General features: G+C 40.8%; 1 pseudogene; it reads left to right on the top strand.

The window, feature by feature from the left end:
- Positions 1-1,563: 1,563 nt before the first annotated feature.
- Positions 1,564-14,632, top strand: LOC135534336 (butyrophilin subfamily 1 member A1-like; annotated as a pseudogene).
- Positions 14,633-18,279: the final 3,647 nt, after the last annotated feature.

Raw genomic sequence — 18,279 nt, 5'->3', positions numbered from 1 at the left:
GGTGTCTCTCGTTATGTAGTGTTGTGGTGTCTCTCTTTATGTAGTGTTATCTCTCTTTATGTAGTGTTGTGGTGTCTCTCTTTATGTAGTGTTGTGGTGTCTCTCTTTATGTAATGTTATGTAGTGTTGTGGTGTCTCTTTTTATGTAGTGTTGTGGTGTCTCTCTCTATGTAGTGTGTCTCTCTTTATGTAGTGTTGTGGTGTCTCTCGTTATGTAGTGTTGTGGTGTCTCTCTTTATGTAGTGTCATCTCTCTTTATGTAGTGGTGTGGTGTCTCTCTTTATGTAGTGTTGTGGTGTCTCTCTTTATGTAGTGTTGTGGTTTCTCTCTTTATGTAGTGTTGTCTATCTTTATGTAGTGTTGTGATTTCTCTCTTTTTGTGTTGTTGTGGTGTCTCGCATTATGTAGTGTTGTGGTTTCTCTCTTATGTAGTGTTGTCTATCTTTATGTAGTGTTGTGCTGTCTCTCTTTATGTAGTGTTGTGGTGTCTCTTTATGTAGTGTTGTGATGTCTCTTTATGTAGTGTTGTGGTGTCTCTCTTTATGTAGTGTTGTGGTGTCTCTCTTTATGTGGTGTTGTGGTGTCTCTCTTTATGTAGTGTTGTGGGGTCTCTCTTTATATAGTGTTGTCTCTCTTTATATAGTGTTGTGGTGTCTCTCTTTATGTAGTATTGTGCTGTCTCTCGTTATGTAGTATTGTGGTGCCTCTCTTTATGTAGTGTTGGGGTGTCTCTCTCTATGTAGTGTTGTGGTGTCTCTCTTTATGCAGTGTTGTCTCTTTTATGTAGTGTTGTGGTGTCTCTTTCTATGTAGTGGTGTCTCTCTTTATGTAGTGTTGTGGTGCTCTCGTTATGTAGTGTTGTGGTGTCTCTCTTTATGTAGTGTTGTGGTGTCTCTATGTAGTGGTGTCTCTCTTATGTAGTGTTGTGGTGTCTCTCGTTATGTAGTGTTGTGTGTCTCTATGTAGTGGTGTCTCTCTTTATGTAGTGTTGGGGTGTCTCTCTTTATGTAGTGTTGTGTTGTCTCTTTTATGTAGTGTTGGGGTGTCTCTCTTTATGTAGTGTTGTGGTGTCTCTCTTTATGTAGTGTTGTGGTGTCTCTCTTTATGTAGTGTTGTGGTGTCTCTCTTTATGTAGTGTTGTGGTGTCTCTCTTTATGTAGTGTTGTGGTGTCTCTCTTTATGTAGTGTTGGGGTGTCTCTCTTTTATGTAGTGTTGGGGTGTCTCTCTTTATGTAGTGTTGGGGTGTCTCTCTTTATGTAGTGTTGGGGTGTCTCTTTTATGTAGTTTTGTGGTGTCTCTCTTGAAGAGATGTGTGTTTTGTCCTATATTTATATTGTATCCATTTAAAAAAAATCCCAGGCCCCGTCCTCGCAGGAGGCCTTTTTGTCTTTTGGTAGGCCGTCATTGTAAATAAGAATATGTTCTTAACTGACTTGCCTAGTTCAATAAAGTTTAAATAAAAGAAATGATCCATAACATTGCCTTCTTTGAATCACATTGAGGGTCTAGAGCTCAGGGTCTTTATGATTTATAACAGTATTTAATCCTCTCTTTCAGAAATGATGTGGACTTTGACAGACTGTCTGCGTGTTACTCTCCTGCTTCTCCTCCAAAGAGCAGTCTCTGGTAGAGTGCCCTAACATGATCTCTCTGTTAGTCTCTTTTTTAAACTGAGTTACAGTTTAAAAACGGAAATCAATAAATTGAAATATATATATTAGTCCCTAATCTTTGGATTTCACATGACTGGGCAGTGAGTTTTTCCCCACAAAAGGGCTTTTTACAGACAGAAATGCTCCTCAGTTTCATCAGCTGTCCAGGTGGCTGGTCTCAGATGATCCCGCAGGTAAAGAAGCCGGTTGGAGTCCCTGGGCTGGCGTAGTTACACCGGGTCTGCGGGTATCAGTCTGATTGGAATAGGTCCAAATTCTCTGAAACCACATTGAAGGTGGCTTATGGTAGAGAAATGAACATTAAATTATTTGGCAACAGTTCAGTTGGACATTCCTGCAGTCAGCATACCAATTGCAAGCTCCTTTAAAACTTGAGACATCTGTAGCATTGTGTTGTGTGACAAAACTAAACATTTTATGGTGGCCTGTTATTTATTGTCACCAGCACAAGGTGCACCTGTGTAATGATCATGCTGTTTAATCAGCTTCTTGATATGTCACATCTATCAGATGGATTATCTTGGCTGATCACGAGAGATCTCTCATAACGAGAGAACTGATCACTAACGGATGTAACAAATGTGTTCACAACATTTTAGAGAAATCAGCTTTTTGTGCATATGGAACATTTCTGGGATCTTTTATTTCAGCTCATGGAACATGGGACCAACACTTTACATGTTTCGTTTATATTTTTGTTCAGTATAAATCAAGTATTTGAGCCAGGTTTGGTGATTATTCTTAGTGTGGCATGTTAAAGTGGGGCAGCAGGTAGCCTAGTAGTTAGAGCGTTGGGCCGGTAACCGAAAGGTTGCTAGATCGAATCCCCTAGCTGACAAAGGTAAAAATCTGTTGTTCTACCCCTGAACAAGACAGTTAACCCACTGTTCCCCGGTAGGCCGCCATTGAAAATAAGAATATGTTCTTAGCTGACTTGATAAAATTTAAATAAAGAGAAAATAAATGTATGTAAAAGTCTGAATTGGACCAACAGTTGATGATGTGCATGGTAGTTTTTGAAAGTGAATAGTTGTTTCTCTTTACAGAGAAGTTTGAGGTTCTTAATCCGACTCGTGACATTGCTGCTGTGGCTGGTGATGACATCATTCTGCCCTGTTACATCAAACCCAACATCAGCGCTGAGGACATGAGTGTTGAATGGTTCAGATTCAACCTCCCAGACACTCAGTCAAACATTCGCGTCCATCTCTACCAAGATGGCAGAGACAAATACCATGATCAGATCAGCTCCTACAGGGGAAGGACATCATTGTTTAAAGAGGAACTGAAGAAGGGCAACACCTCTTTGAAACTGACCAGGGTACAAGGAACTGATGATGGATTTTACAAATGTCTTGTTCAGTCTAAGACCTATTATGATGATGCTACTGTTCAAGTCTACATAAGAGGTACATTTATTTCCCCATACAGTGCATTCGGAAAGTATTCAGACTCCTTGACTTTTTCCACATTTTCCACATGTTACAGCATTAGTCTAAAATTGATTACAGTTTTTCCCCCTCATCAATCTACACACATTACACCATTATGACAAAGCAAAAACAGGTTTTTAGATAAAAAACGGAAATATCACATTTCCATAAGTATTTAGACACTTTACTCAGTACTTTGTTGAAGCACCGTTGGCAGCGATTACAGTCTGTCAGGTTGGATGGGGAGCATTGCTGCACGGCTATTTTCAGGTTTCTCCAGAGATGTTTGGTCGGGTTCAAGTCTGGGCTCTGGCTGGGTCCCTCAATGACATTCAGAGACCTGTCCTGAAGCCACTCCTGTGTTGTCTTGGCTGTGTGCTTAGTGTCGTTCTCCAGTTGGAAGGTGAACCTTCGCCCCAATCTGAGGTCCTGAGAGCTTTGGAACAGGTTTTCATCAAAGATCCTCTGTACTTTGCTACTGTCATCTTTCCCTCGATCCTGACTAGTATCCCAGTCCCTGCCACTGAAAAACATCCCCACAGCATGATGCTGCCACCACCATACTTCACCGTAGGGATGGTGCCATATTTCCTCCAGACATGCCGCTTGGCATTCAGGCCAAAGATTTCAATCTTGGTTTCGTCAGACCAGAGAATCTCGTTTCTCATGGTCTGAGAGTCCTTTAGGTGAGGAGTGGCTTCCGTCTGGCTACTTTACAATGAAGGCCTGATTGGTGGAGTGCGACAGAGATGGTTGTCCTTCTGGAAGGTTCTCACAACTCCACAGAGTATCATAGTAACCATCGGTTACTTGGTCGCCTCCATGGCCAAGGCCCTTCCCCCCATTGCTTAGTTTGGCTGGGCGGCCAGCTCTGGTATAGTCTTGGTGGTTCCAAACTTCTTCCATTTTTGGAATAATGGAGGCCACTATGTTCTTGGGGACCTTCAATGTTGTAGAACATTTTTTGGTACCCTTGCCCAGATCTGTGCTGCAACACAGTCATGTCTCTACGGACATTTCCTTCAATCTCATGGCTTGGTTTTTGCTCTGACATGCACTGCCAGCTGTGGGACTTTATATAGACAGGTGTGTGCCTTTCCAAATCATGTCCAATCAATTGAATTTACCACAGGTGGACTCCAATCAAGTTGTAGAAACATCTCAAGTATGATCAATGGAAACAGGATGCACCTGAGCTCAATTTCGAATCTCATGGCAAAGGGTCTGAATACTTGTGTGAATGTAAGGTATTTCTGTTGTTAGATTTTGATACATTTGCAAAAATGTCTAAAAATCTGTTTTGGCTTTGTTATTGTGAGATATTGTGTGTGGACTTGGTGAGGAAAAAAAACAAATTTAATCCATTTCAGAATAAGGCTGTAACGGAACAAAATGTGGAAAAGTCAAGGGTCTGAATACTTTCCGAATGCACTGTAAATACAATAGCCCACAGTGATTTGCTCTGTTCCTTCAAGTATATGATTCTGTCCCCAATCTCAGTGGTACTTCAACTCCAGTTTGTGTCTGTAGCTACAGGATCCAAGCCAGAGGTTTTCATTGAGGGAGAAAAGAAGGAGGGTGGTTCTGCTGTGTGTGACTAAAGGCTGGTTCCCTGAGCCTGAGTTGGAGTGGCTGGACAGTGAAGGGGTCACTCTGTCTGCTGGATCTTCAGAGACAGACAGGGACTATGAGGGATTCTACATAGTCAAATTAAAGACCATCGTAAAGGACACTGACACCAACGTCTTTACCTGCAGACTGAGACAGAAGCAGCTCCATGAGGTGATGGAGACAGAGTTTCACGTCCCTAGTGAGTAGCACAACATAATGTTATTGTTTAACTGATATGAAACATTTTTAATGTATTATTTTTTATACATTTATTGGTACTTTTACCCCTTTTTCTTCCCAATTTCGTGATATCCAATTGTTAGTTACGGTCTTGTCCCATCGCTGCAACTCCCAAACGGACTCGGGATAGGCGATGGTCAAGAGCCACGCGTTCTCTGAAACATGACCCCGCCAAGCCGCACTGCTTCTTGACACAATGCCCGCTTAACCCCGGAAGCCAGCCGCACCAATGTGTAGGAGGAAACATCGTACAGCTGGCGACCGAAGTCAGCACGCCAGGTCGCCAGAAGGAGTCGCTAGAGCGCGATGGGACAAGGACATCCCAGCCGGACAAACCCTCCCCTAATCCGGATGACGCTGGGCCAATTGTGGAACACCTCATGGGTCTCCCGGTCACAGCCAGCTGCGACACAGCCCGGGATCTAACCCAGATCTGTAGTGACGCCTCTAGCATTGCGATGTTGTGCCTTAGACCGCTACACCACTCGGGAGGCCTAACACTTTTATTGTTTTATATGCTTTCGTATTACAAATGCTAAGTATTAATTTAACATAAATAGGACAGTTGGAAAAAGGTTTGTCAACATTTTTTAGAACTCTAAAGAATTCTAATATCAAAATGAAACCATGTTGGTTTTTGTAGATCCAGCTATATGCCTCCACCCCAAATGAATGGAAAAGATAAGCATAACATTAATCCAGGAAAATTTGGGATCGAGGAATATTGCTGGATTTTCACAACTGATGTCATGGGATGTGGTTTCATCTTGACATTAGTCTACATTTGATGTCTGTAAACATCTGACAAAACTTTCTTTATGAGTGAAATGTCCCTTTAATATTATTTGATAGCAGTGGTAAGCATGCCACTAATCTCAATTGATTTGTGTCTTGCAGGTGAGCTGTTCCTTTTTTACACACACACATGGAGAGTGGCGTTTGTAGTAATTGTCTCTCTGGGCGTTGTCCTTGTGAGCATTATCAATGTGGCCATATTAGCCTTCAACATCTGGCGCTGGAATGGTTTGCGCAATGACTATGGTAATAAAAAACAAATTAAATGGTTTATTTGACTGAATGTAAACATTTTACAGTGCATTTTACAGAGTGGCATACACAAAAGTTGGGTACTATAACGGAAAGGTTGCTAGTTCGAATCCCAGAGCCGTCAAGGTGGATTTTTGGGGGTTGATCTGTCCTTGAGCAATGCACTCAACCCTAATTGCTACAGGGTCGCAGCAGTCAATAGTGTCTTATATCTGGCCATAACCCCACTCTCAGGGGGAGTTGGAATATGCAAAAAACACTTTTCCATTTCACACCAGGTTAACCACTTGTACAGTGGGGAGAACAAGTATTTGATACACTGCCGATTTTGCAGGTTTTCCTACTTACAAAGCATGTAGAGGTCTGTAATTTGTATCATAGGTACACTTCAACTGTGAGAGACGGAATCTAAAACAAAAATCCAGAAAATCACATTGTATGATTTTTAAGTAATTCATTTGCATTTTATTGTATGACATAAGTATTTGATACATCAGAAAAGCAGAACTTAATATTTGGTACAGAAACCTTTGTTTGCAATTACAGAGATCATATGTTTCCTGTAGTTCTTGACCAGGTTTGCACACACTGCAGCAGGGATTTTGGCCCACTCCTCCATACAGACCTTCTCCAGATCCTCCAGGTCCCAGCCACAATCCATCTTCAATGCTCTTCCTGAGTGAAGGAGGTTGTTGGCCAAGATCTTGCGATACATGGCCCCATCCATCCTCCCCTCAATACGGTGCAGTCGTCCTGTCCCCTTTGCAGAAAAGCATCCCCAAAGAATGATGTTTCCACCTCCATGCTTCACGGGTTGGGATGGTGTTATTGGGGTTGTACTCATCCTTCTTCTTCCTCCAAACACGGCGAGTGGAGTTTAGACCAAAAAGCTCTATTTTGTCTCATCAGACCACATGACCTTCTCTCATTCCTCCTCTAGATCATCCAGATGATCATTGCCAAACTTCAGACGGGCCTGGACAAGCACTGGCTTGAGCAGGGGGACCTTGCGTGCCCTGCAGGATTTTAATCCATGACAGCGTAGTGTGTTACTAATGGTTTTCTTTGAGACTATGGTCCCAGCTCTCTTCAGGTCATTGACCAGGTCCTGCCGTGTAGTTCTGGGCTGATCCCTCACCTTCCTCATGATCATTGTAGGAAAACCTACAAAATCGGCAGTGTATCAAAAAACTTGTTCTCCCCACTGTATATGTAGTGAAACAGGACAAATATAAACACCCCCTATTTGACCTTTAGAAGTAAAAAGCAGACATTAGTCAGATACTGTACATATAAGGATTTGTGTAAAAAAAAATGAAAGGTTCTATATAGCAAACATTTCTATTTGAAACTTTTTCCACAAGTACTACATTTTTAAATATTTCAAAGGGTCTTAAAATTCAAATCAAATAACGTAGACAGGGCTTAGACTGTTTACTGCCAAAAATAAGGGTTGAATACATTTTTTTAAAATTGCAAATGTTTCCTGATCTTTCTTACAATGCATTCGAAAAGTGTTCAGACCCCTTGACTTCTTTCACATTTTATGTCACAGCCTTATTCTAAAATGTATTAAATTGTTTTTTCCCCCTCGTCATTCTACACGTAATACCCCATAATGACAAAGCAAAAACAGGTTTTTAGAAATGTTTGCAAATGTAAAAAAAATAATGAAAATAAATATAACATTTACATTGGTATTCAGAACCTTACTCAGTACTTTGTTGAAGCACCTTTGGCAGAGATTACAGCCTCGAGTCTTCTTGGGTATGATGCTACAAGCTTGGCACACCTGTATTTGGGGAGTTTCTCCATTCTTCTCTGCAGATCCTCTCAAGCTCTGTCAGGTTGGATGGGGAGCATCGCTGCACAGCTATTTTCAGGTCTCCAGAGATGTTTGATCAGGTTCAAGTCCAGGCTCAGGCTGGGTCACTCAAGGACATTCAGAGACTTTTCCCAAAGCCACTCCTGTGTTGTCTTGGCTGTGTGCTTAGGGTCGTTGTCCTGTTGAAGGTGAACCTTCGCCCCAGTCTGAGATCCTGAGCGCTCTGGAGCAGGTTTTCATCAACGATCTCTCTTTACTTTGCTCTGTTCATCTTTCCCTCGATCTTGACTAGTCTTCCAGTCACTGCCACTGAAAAACATCTCCACAACATGATGCTGCCACCACCATGCTTCACCGTAGGGATGGTATCAGGTTTCCTCCACACGTGACGCTGGCATTCAGGCTAAATACTTCAATCTTAGTTTCATCAGACCAGAGAATCTTGTTTCTCATGGTCTGAGAGTCCTTCAGGTGCCTTTTGAAAAAGTCCAAGTGGGCTGTCATGTGTCTTTTACTGAAGACCTGATTGGTGGAGTGCTGCAGAGAGTGTTGTCCTTCTGGAAGGTTCTCCCATCTCCACGGAGGAACTCTGGAGCTCTGTCAGATTGACCATCGGGTTCTTGGTCACCTCAATGACCAAGGTCGTTCTCCACTGATTTCTCAGTTTGGCTGGGCGGCCCGATCTAGGGAGAGTCTTGGTGGTTCCTAACTTCTTTGATTTAAGAATGATGGAGGCCACTTTGTTCTTGGGGACCTTCAATACTGCAGACATGTTTTGGTAGACTTCCTCAGATCTGTGCCTCGACACAATCCAGTCTTGGAGCTCTATGCACAATTCCTTTGATCTCATGGCTTGGTTTTTGCTCAGACAAACACTGTCAACTGTGGGACCTTATATAGACAGGTGTGTGTGCCTTTCCAAATCATGTCCAATCAATTGAATTTACCACAGGTGGACCCCAATCAAGTTGTAGAAACATCTCAAGGATGATCAATGGAAATAGGATGCACCTGAGCTCAATTTCAGAGTTAAGGGTCTGAATAGTTATGTAAATAAGGTATTTCTGTTTTTTTATTCTTAATACATTTGCAAACTTTCTAAAAACCTGTTTTTGCTTTGTCATTATGGGGTATTGTGTGTAGATTGATGAGGAACATTTTCTTTTAATCAAGGCTGTAACGTAACAAAACATGGAAAAAGTCAAGGGGTCTGAATACTTTCCGAATGCACTGTATATCTCTCAGATACAGGACAGACACTTCAGAACAAACTTCCTTTAGATTTTTGGGTGGACTATCTGTTGTTCCATGTAGGGAATCTGTTATTGTTATTTAACACATTTGTATGGGCTAATAGCAGTAAGGTCAAAAATCTTTTTTCATATAACATATTTATCTATGTTTTTTTGATTCCTCAAGTGGTCTTAAAATTCTAAATCAAGTAGCTAAATGATCTTTGGTTTGACCTTAAAACAATTCCATATAGCTTAGTTGAACCCCCATCACCACGTTTAGACAGGGCTTAGATTCTTATGGGTTAATGTAAGGTTTCTTTACATCACAGTGCATGATTTACCTGAACCACATAAGTGTAACTTGCTCTTTGATGGAGATAACTTTTCCAAAAATCATCTTGAGTAGGTCCTTTTGTGAACCTTTCCTTTAACTGTTATCTTCAGTCATGCCTTCAGTATCCAAAGCTAAACACAGTCAGGAGCTAGATAAGTAATGTCTTACTGACAAGCACGCAGTTTTCTCCTCCATAAATGGAACTCTGTTAGAGAAAACATTACAGTTCCTTTGTTAATTAAGGATGTTCTCTCCGTTGTCTCTCTTTTGTATGTCTGCAGAGTTAAAGATGAACACAGTTTTGAGTTGAGAAAGAAGTGTCGAACAGTCCTATGTTGTAACAATCAGCTTGGATCGCATTCTATGCTATCGCATAAAGTTCAAAGAAATACAGTGTTCATATGAGAGTGACCAAAGCAAGACAGACACAATGAATGAATTGAGAAAAATAAGCATATATTGTCATAGAAAGTGTATAAATTCAAATAAACAATATAAACAATTCAAATAGACCACAAATAAAACAAACAACATATGACTACTTTGTCATTGGGGTTAACAATCCACAAGAATGATCAACAATTATCACTTGGAATGGTTAATCTAGACTCTTAAAAGGTTTCTCAAACAAAAATAACCTCAGCTAGGTACACACAAAACATTTCCCTAAACTATATTTATAAAATGGCCATGCCTTCTTAAAGGGATAGCCCACCAAAATGACAATGGTGGCCATCTGAGATTTGACAGTGAAAATAAGGCAGTCAGAACTTGCAAATACATAATGTAACAGTATTAAAATGAAAATGTACACACAGGCTCCACCTTGCAAGCATTTTAAAACTTTAAACCATACATAATTATATGTCTATGTGCCTATCACCTCACAATTGTGGCAGTGTCACAATATGTCAAACTCATTCCACGGAGAGTATGTGCGAGTTTTCACTCCTCTCTTTATTGATGAATTAAGGTCACTGATTAGTAAGGAACTCTCTTCACCTAGTTGTCTAGGTCTTAATTGAAAGGCAAAACCAAAAACCATCAGACACTAGGCCCTCCATGGAATGAGTTTGACACTCCTGGTTCTATGCATCAATTTGTAATATGTTCATATTTTAATAATTGTCTTCTCCATGGATGTGAGATGTATTCATTAAGGATGTTCACTCTAAATGTTCTATTTTTTTATGTCTGTAGAGAAAGAGAAAGATCACAACACTTGTAAGCTGAGTAAGTATTGTTCAACAGTCCTATGCATCAATGTGTTGTTTTTTTAACTCCCAGTTTTATTGGGATAACAAACAATTCCCATTACATGAATATGTAACAGAAATGACTAGCAGTACAAACAGCTAGTTTAATGGATAAAAAATCCTTACATATTTGACATTATTACTTTTCATCCCATTTTTTCTCTGTCCCCCATCCCCCTGTCACAAAATGAATTGAATTAATTGTTCACTGTTAAGAATGCTTTAATGGTCTTTAATTCATCTGTTTGTCTGCAGAGATACTCGCTGATCAGCTGGGTAAGTAGCGGCTATACACGATGCATTACTAGATCTCGATGGTCAATATATAATACATACATGTACAGTGGGGAGAACAAGTATTTGATACACTGCCGAATTACATGTTTTCCTACTTACAAAGCATGTAGAGGTCTGTAATTTCTATTATAGCTACACTTCAACTGTGAGAGACAGAATCTAAAACAAAAATCCAGAAAATTGCATTATGATTTTTAATAAATTAATTTGCATTTTATTGCATGACATAAGTATTTGATACATCAGAAAAGCAGAACTTAATATTTGGTACAGAATCCTTTGTTTGCAATTACAGAGATCATACGTTTCCTGTAGTTCTTGACCAGGTTTGCACACACTGCAGCAGGGATTTTGGCCCACTCCTCCATACAGACCTTCTCCAGATCCTTCAGGTTTCTAGGCTGTCGCTGGGCAATATGGACTTTCAGCTCCCTCCAAAAGATTTTCTATTGGGTTCAGGTCTGGAGACTGGCTAGGCCACTCCAGGACCTTGAGATGCTTCTTGCAGAGCCACTCCTTAGTTGCCCTGGCTGTGTGTTTTGGGTCGTTGTCATGCTGGAAGACCCAGTCACGACCCATCTTCAATGCTCTTACTGAGGGAAGGAGGTTGTTGGCGGAGGTCTCAAGATACATGGCCCCATCCTTCCTCCCATCAATACGGTGCAGTCGTCCTGTCCCCTTTGCAGAAAAGCATCCAAAAAGAATGATGTTTCCACCCCATGCTTCACCCCATGCTTCACGGTTGGGATGGTGTTCTTGGGGTTGTACTCATCCTTATTCTTCCTCCAAACACGGCGTTTAGACCAAAAAGCTATATTTTTGTCTCATCAGACCACATGACCTTCTCCCATTCCTCCTCTGGATCATCCAGATGGTCATTGGCAAACTTCAGACGGTTCTGGACATGCGCTGGCTTGAGCAGGGGGACCTTGCGTGCGCTGCAGGATTTTAATCCATAACGACGTAGTGTGTTACTAATGGTTTTCTTTGAGACTATGGTCCCAGCTCTCTTCAGGTCAATGACCAGGTCCTGCAGTGTAGCTCTGGGCTGATCACTCACCTTCCTCATGATCATTTATGCCCCACGAGGTGAGATCTTGCATGAATCCCCAGACCGAGGGTGATTGACCGTCAACTTAAACTTCTTCCATTTTCTAATGTTTGCGTCAACAGTTGTTGCCTTCTCACCAAGCTGCTTGCCTATTGTCCTGTAGCCCATCCCAGCCTTGTGCAGGTCTACAATTTTATCCCTGATGTCCTTACACAGCTCTCTGGTCTTGGCCATTGTGGAGAGGTTGGAGTCTGTTTGATTGAGTGTGTGGACAGGTGTCTTTTATACAGGTAACGAGTTCAAACAGATGCAGTTTATACAGGTAATGAGTGGAGAACAGGAGGGCTTCTTAAAGAAAAACTAACAGGTCTGTGAGAGACGGAATTCTTACTGGTTGGTAGGTGATTAAATACTTATGTCATGCAATAAAATGCTAATTAATTACTTAAAAATCATACAATGTGATTTTCTGGATTTGTGTTTTAGATTCCGTCTCTCACAGTTGAAGTGTACCTATGATAAAAATTACAGACCTCTACATGCTTTGTAAGTAGGAAAACATGCAAAATCGGCAGTGCATCAAATACTTGTTCTCCCCACTGTATATTCTAAGGCAGGGCTCTCCAACCCTGTCCATTCAGAGCTACCCTCCTGTAGATTTTAAATGCAACTGTAGTTGCACCTCACCTCATTCAAATTATCAACCAGCTAATTATTAGAATCAGGTGCACTCGATTAGGATTGGAGCGAAAAACTACAGGATGGTAGCTCTTCGGGGAACAGGGTTGGAGAGACCTTTTCTAAGGGCTTACAATTTGCATTGTGCAAATATGCAAATAGCACAAAGATTAGTCATAATTATGTGGTAAAATATCTCTGTATTGGAATTATTTTATGTTCACGCCAATAATTATATTTTATTTCATGATATTATTTGAAAATGTTCACACTTGAACAACAATTGTTTTATTTTATTTGTTTCATTTACCCACAGATTTTGTAAACATGCAGGGAAGTCCAGGTAAATTAATTACACTGAATTATATTTCAAATGGATTAGATCACTTCATACTGTTGTTTGCAGGTATATTACAGTATATTATGGAAGAGTGATGTATTTTTACACCATGTCACATTGGATATGTTTCTGGTTCTGAAATAGATTTTTAATACAATCTCACCTTATCAATAAAGTTTAGAGAGGGAGATCTGTAATCATGTTCCATGGGCTCCATACAGTATACTCTACTGTAACATTATATTACCATTGTTTCTGATATCCCCCAAAACTGACAAACTCTTTGTCTGTATTCTAGAACTTGAAACCATCAGAAATCATGCAGGTCAGTGAGTACTCTCCAGTACACCCACCTAGAGTTTCATATGAATATGAATATCTTTACATTCCGGTATTACATGAAATATCATGATCACACGTTCATATCTAGAGTATCAATAACAACCTATAGGCTACATATGTCTACAGTAATGTACTGTGCATTAAGTCCTGCAGTAAAATATCGTCCCCCATATTGATGTTATTTTCTTTCAATTTTTATAGACAATTTTTCACTTCAGAGTGGATGTGACCCATTGTAAATAAGAATTTGTTCTTAACTGACTTGCCTGGTTAAAATAAAAATGTTTTATAATTCTAATAAAGTGTATGTTTCTCTCCACAGTGAATGTGACTCTAGATCCTGATACAGCACATCCCCAACTCATCCTGTCTGAAGACGGGAAACAAGTGAGACGTGGAGACATTAAACAGGATCTCCCTGACAACCCAGAGAGGTTTGATACTGGTCACTATGTCCTGGGAAAGGAGGGCTTCTCCTCAGGGAGATTCTATTATGAGGTGCAGGTGAAGGGGAAGACTGGGTGGACTTTAGAGTGGCCACAGAGTCAATCAACAGGAAGAGGAAGATTGACCTGAACACTGAGAATGGATGCTGGACTTTGTGTCTGATGGATGGAAAGTATAACATTTTCACTGGTCCCTCTGTCCCCCTCTCCCTGAGAGAGAAGCCCCAGAAGGTGGGGTGTTTGTGGATTATGAGGAGGGTCAGGTCTCCTTCTATAATGTGGAAGCCAAGTCTCATATCTACTCTTTCACTGGCTGCACCTTCACTGAGAAACTCTATCCATTATTTTATTCTGGTACTATTGATGACTCAGCCCCACTGGTCATCACTCCTGTAGATGTTCTTGACTGACTGTTTTATACCAAACATTGAAATACTGTTAATGTGTGTATCTGTGTGTGTGTTGCTCAATCTGAATGAATTTCAATGTGTTTATTACTATATTTTTATACTAACAGAGAGGAAATTCACCTTGTATAATTTATGCTGAATGTCATCCTATCGAGATGTCAGAATTTGAGGTGAGCTGTTGTAACTTCTCATGGGAAATGTTCTGTGTTGGACTGTGATGTTATGCCTTTCATAGACTCCTGTAATTTATGCCCTCTTAGGCCATTGTGTTCTGGAACTGTTGCTTGTATAAATAACTGTTGTGTAACAATATGATAGTATATAAGGGACATGTAACCATTTACTCTTGGAGTTCTTCCCTGTGAAATCAGAGACCGATCTCCTTCACAACTGCTTGATTAAAGATGTTTCTATTATACAATTAAATAGTCTTTGCCTTCATCTTTGGATCGAGTTTTCCACAACATTTGGTGCCGTGACCCGGATGAGAGCGACCTGACTTTTTGATCCATTTCGCTCGGCTTGGACCCAGAAATCCCTCTGGCCACAACTCAAGAATCTCTGTGAGGGACTGTCTGTTTTCCAACTGAGCCTTAATGGTGAAAGATCTCTTGTCCTCCTCATTCCCAAAATGTAGGGGTTCCATTTGGCTGAACTATTTCCCTATCTCCCTATAATAATGAGTCTGTCCAGGGAACTGGTTCAGAGGAGATAAAGAAATTGATCCAGAGAGTAAATCTAAGGAAACTGATTAAGTGTCTCCAATAGTAGGCATTTGTTTTCCTATAATCATGTGAAATTACTGTTGGATTAGTATATAAGCAGGACCTGGATAGTCTACATTTGAATTATTATTATAATATATATGATCGGTTTGCACCCGTGAGTTGGTGTCAGCAACGTGTGTGTAGGTGGCAGGGAAGTCAAGCGCAGGAGAAACTAACTTGGTATAATGGAGTAGTTTAATAACACAGCTCCAAAACCATCATACATAATCAAAGTGGGTACAAGGACCCGTCGTGCACCAATACAAACTGCACGATCATGAACAACAAACAATCTCTGACAAAGACATGAGGAGAAACAGAGGGTTAAATACACAACCGGTAATGAATGGGATTGGAACCAGGTGTGTAGGAAGACAAGACAAAACCAATGGAAAATGAAAAATGGATCAATGATGGCTAGAAGACTGGTGATGTCGACCGGTCTTGGATAAAGATAGAAACAATTGTATATGTATAATGGGTTACTAGACTGAAAACTAAATAAAAATAACAAATATATGCAACTTCTGCCCCACACGTAGAGTGGATGGTTAGTGGTGTATAAAGTATACTAAGAAATGTTCAGAGTGGTCCCCTTACAGATCAATAGATAAAGATCAGGTTAAACCTATTTCATGAAGCTCCCGATGAACACTTCTTGTGCTCACGTTGTTTCCAGAGGCAGTTTGTAACTTTTTACACGTTACGCACTTCAGCACTTGGTGGTCCGTTCTGTGAGCTTGTGTGGCCTGCCACTTTGCGGCTGAGCTGTTGTTGCTCCTAAACGTTTCTACTTCACAATAACAGCACCTACAGTTGACTGAGGCAGCTACAGAAGAGCAGAAATTTGGCTAACTGACTTGTTGGAATCCACTGACCTCTTCAGTGCGGGTAATTCTACTGCCAATGTCAGTCTATGGAGATTCCATGGCTGTGTGCTCGATTTTACACACCCATCAGCAACGGGTGTGGCTGAAAGAATCCACTCATTTGAAGTGGTATCCACATACTTTTGGCCATGTAGTGTATTTCTACAGTAATGTACTGTACAGCAAGACCTACAGTAAAATTCCGTCCCGATATTTAAGTTTATTTTTGTTTTTTTATATAATTCTTATAAAGTGGATGTTTCTCTCAACAGTGGATGTGACTCTAGACCCCGATACAGCAAATCCCACTCTTGTCTGTCATCTTGTCTGAAGACAGGAAACATTTTAGATATGGAGACATATGGCAGCATCTCCCTGACAACCCAGATACAGTGCCCCAGTCAGTGCCCTGGGAAGGTATTGTTTTTCCTCAGGGAGATTCCAGGTGAAGGGGAAGACTGGGTGGATTTTAGGAGTGGCCACATTGTCAATCAACAGGAAAGGGAAGATTACAGTGAGCCCTGAGGATGGATACTGATGCTGAGGAATGGAGAGTACTGGGTTGCTGCTGGTCCCTCTATCCACCTCTCCCTGAGAGAGAGCCCCAGAAGTTCCACCTCTCCTTCTATAATGTGGAGGCCAGGTCTCATATCTACTCTTCACTGAGAAACTCTTTCCATTCTTCAGCCCTGGTAATAATTACAGTAGTTAAAACTCAGCCTCACTGTTCATCATTCCTGTAGATGTCACTGACTGACTGTTTCATATCAAACATTGAAATACTGTTAACGGTTGTGTGTGTACATGTCTGACTAGCAACATTTTTGTGGCTATGTGTGGGTGTGTGTGGCTATGTGTGTGTGTGCATGTCTGTTTGTGTGTGTATATGTGTATCTGTGTATATGTTTGCGAGCATATGGGAGTCTGCGTGTTTGTCTGCAAGTGCATGAGTGTTACTCACAGTTTGAATTAATTATAGCATACCAACCGAGAGGAATTTCACAACTTGTATCATTTCTGCAGAATGTCATCCTATGGTTTCCATGTTGTCTTCATATAGCCTTATTATACAGTATATAAGCCTAATGTATAGACATATTCTGAACATGAGTCTGCTCATATTAAACCTATATGAACTTAAATGGGCTTCATTCAAACTTGAAATAAAATGTAAATCAAACCTGTCAACAAATAAATGACTTTGCCAACCTGAAAACCTCCTGAATCAAATCATTTTGAAGTATTAGCTGTCGCTGTTGAAGTAGAGTAATTAACTACTAAAATACACTCCTGATTGGCTGAGGCATTCATTGGTCTTTCTCAGAGGACCTATCCGATCTGTTCTATAACTCAGGTCACATGACATCAATTATTAATTCAGGCTGGAGCTGAATGAGGAAGAGACAACATAATGATCAATCAATTACTGATTAATCAACTCCGGTCACAGTCCTGGAGTTGGTCTGGGAGGGCCAGTGTGTGTGTTTACACTGCATTTGGAAAGTATTCAGACCCCTTGACTTTTTTCACATTTTGTTACGTTACAGCCTTATTCTAAAACTTATAATATTGTTTTTTTTTAAATCAATCTACACACAATACTCCATAATGACAAAGGAAAAATAGTTTTTTTAGATATTTTAGCAAATGTATAAAATAAAATAAACCTGAAATATTACATTTACATATATATTCAGACCCTTTACTGGGTACTTTGTTGAAGCACCTTTGGCACTGATTACAGCCTTGAGTCTTCTTGGGTATGACGCTTCAAGCTTGGCACACCTGTATTTGGGGAGTTTCTCCCATTCTTCTCTGCAGATCCTCTCAAGCTCTTTCAGGTTGCCCAGCTTTTTTCAGGTCTCTCCAGAGATGTTTGATCGGGTTCAAGTTCAAGGACATTCAGAGACTTGTGCCGAAGCCACTCCTGCGTTGTCTTGGCTGTGTGCTTAGGGTCATTGTCCTGTTGGAAGGTGAACCTTTGCCCCAGTCTGAAGTGCTGAGTGCTCTGGAGCAGGTTTTCATCAAGGATCTGGCTGTACTTTGCTCTGTTCACATTCCCCTCGATCCTGACTAGTCTCCCAGTCCCTGCTGTTGAAAAACACCCCCAGAGCATGATGCTGCCATCACCATGCTTCACCGTAGGGATGGTGCCAGGTTTCCTCAAGACGTGATGCTTGCCATACAGGCTAAAGGCTAAAGAGTTTAATCTTGGTTTCGTCAGACCAGAGATTCTTGTTTGTCATGGTCTGAGAGTCCTTCAGGTGCCTTTTGGCAAACTCCACTGAGTGTCAGTTCCTCAGCATCTGTATCATCGCTCTTCTGATTTAGCAGACACTTTTATCTAAAGCCCCTTACAGTCATTTTACATATGGGTGGTCCCGGTAATCAATCCCACTATCCTGGTGTTACAAGCACCATGCT

The sequence above is a fragment of the Oncorhynchus masou genome, unplaced genomic scaffold (assembly GCF_036934945.1).
Source record: "Oncorhynchus masou masou isolate Uvic2021 unplaced genomic scaffold, UVic_Omas_1.1 unplaced_scaffold_3266, whole genome shotgun sequence".
NCBI classification, from domain to species: Eukaryota; Metazoa; Chordata; class Actinopteri; order Salmoniformes; family Salmonidae; genus Oncorhynchus; species Oncorhynchus masou.
This window is presented reverse-complemented; position numbering and strand designations above follow the sequence as displayed.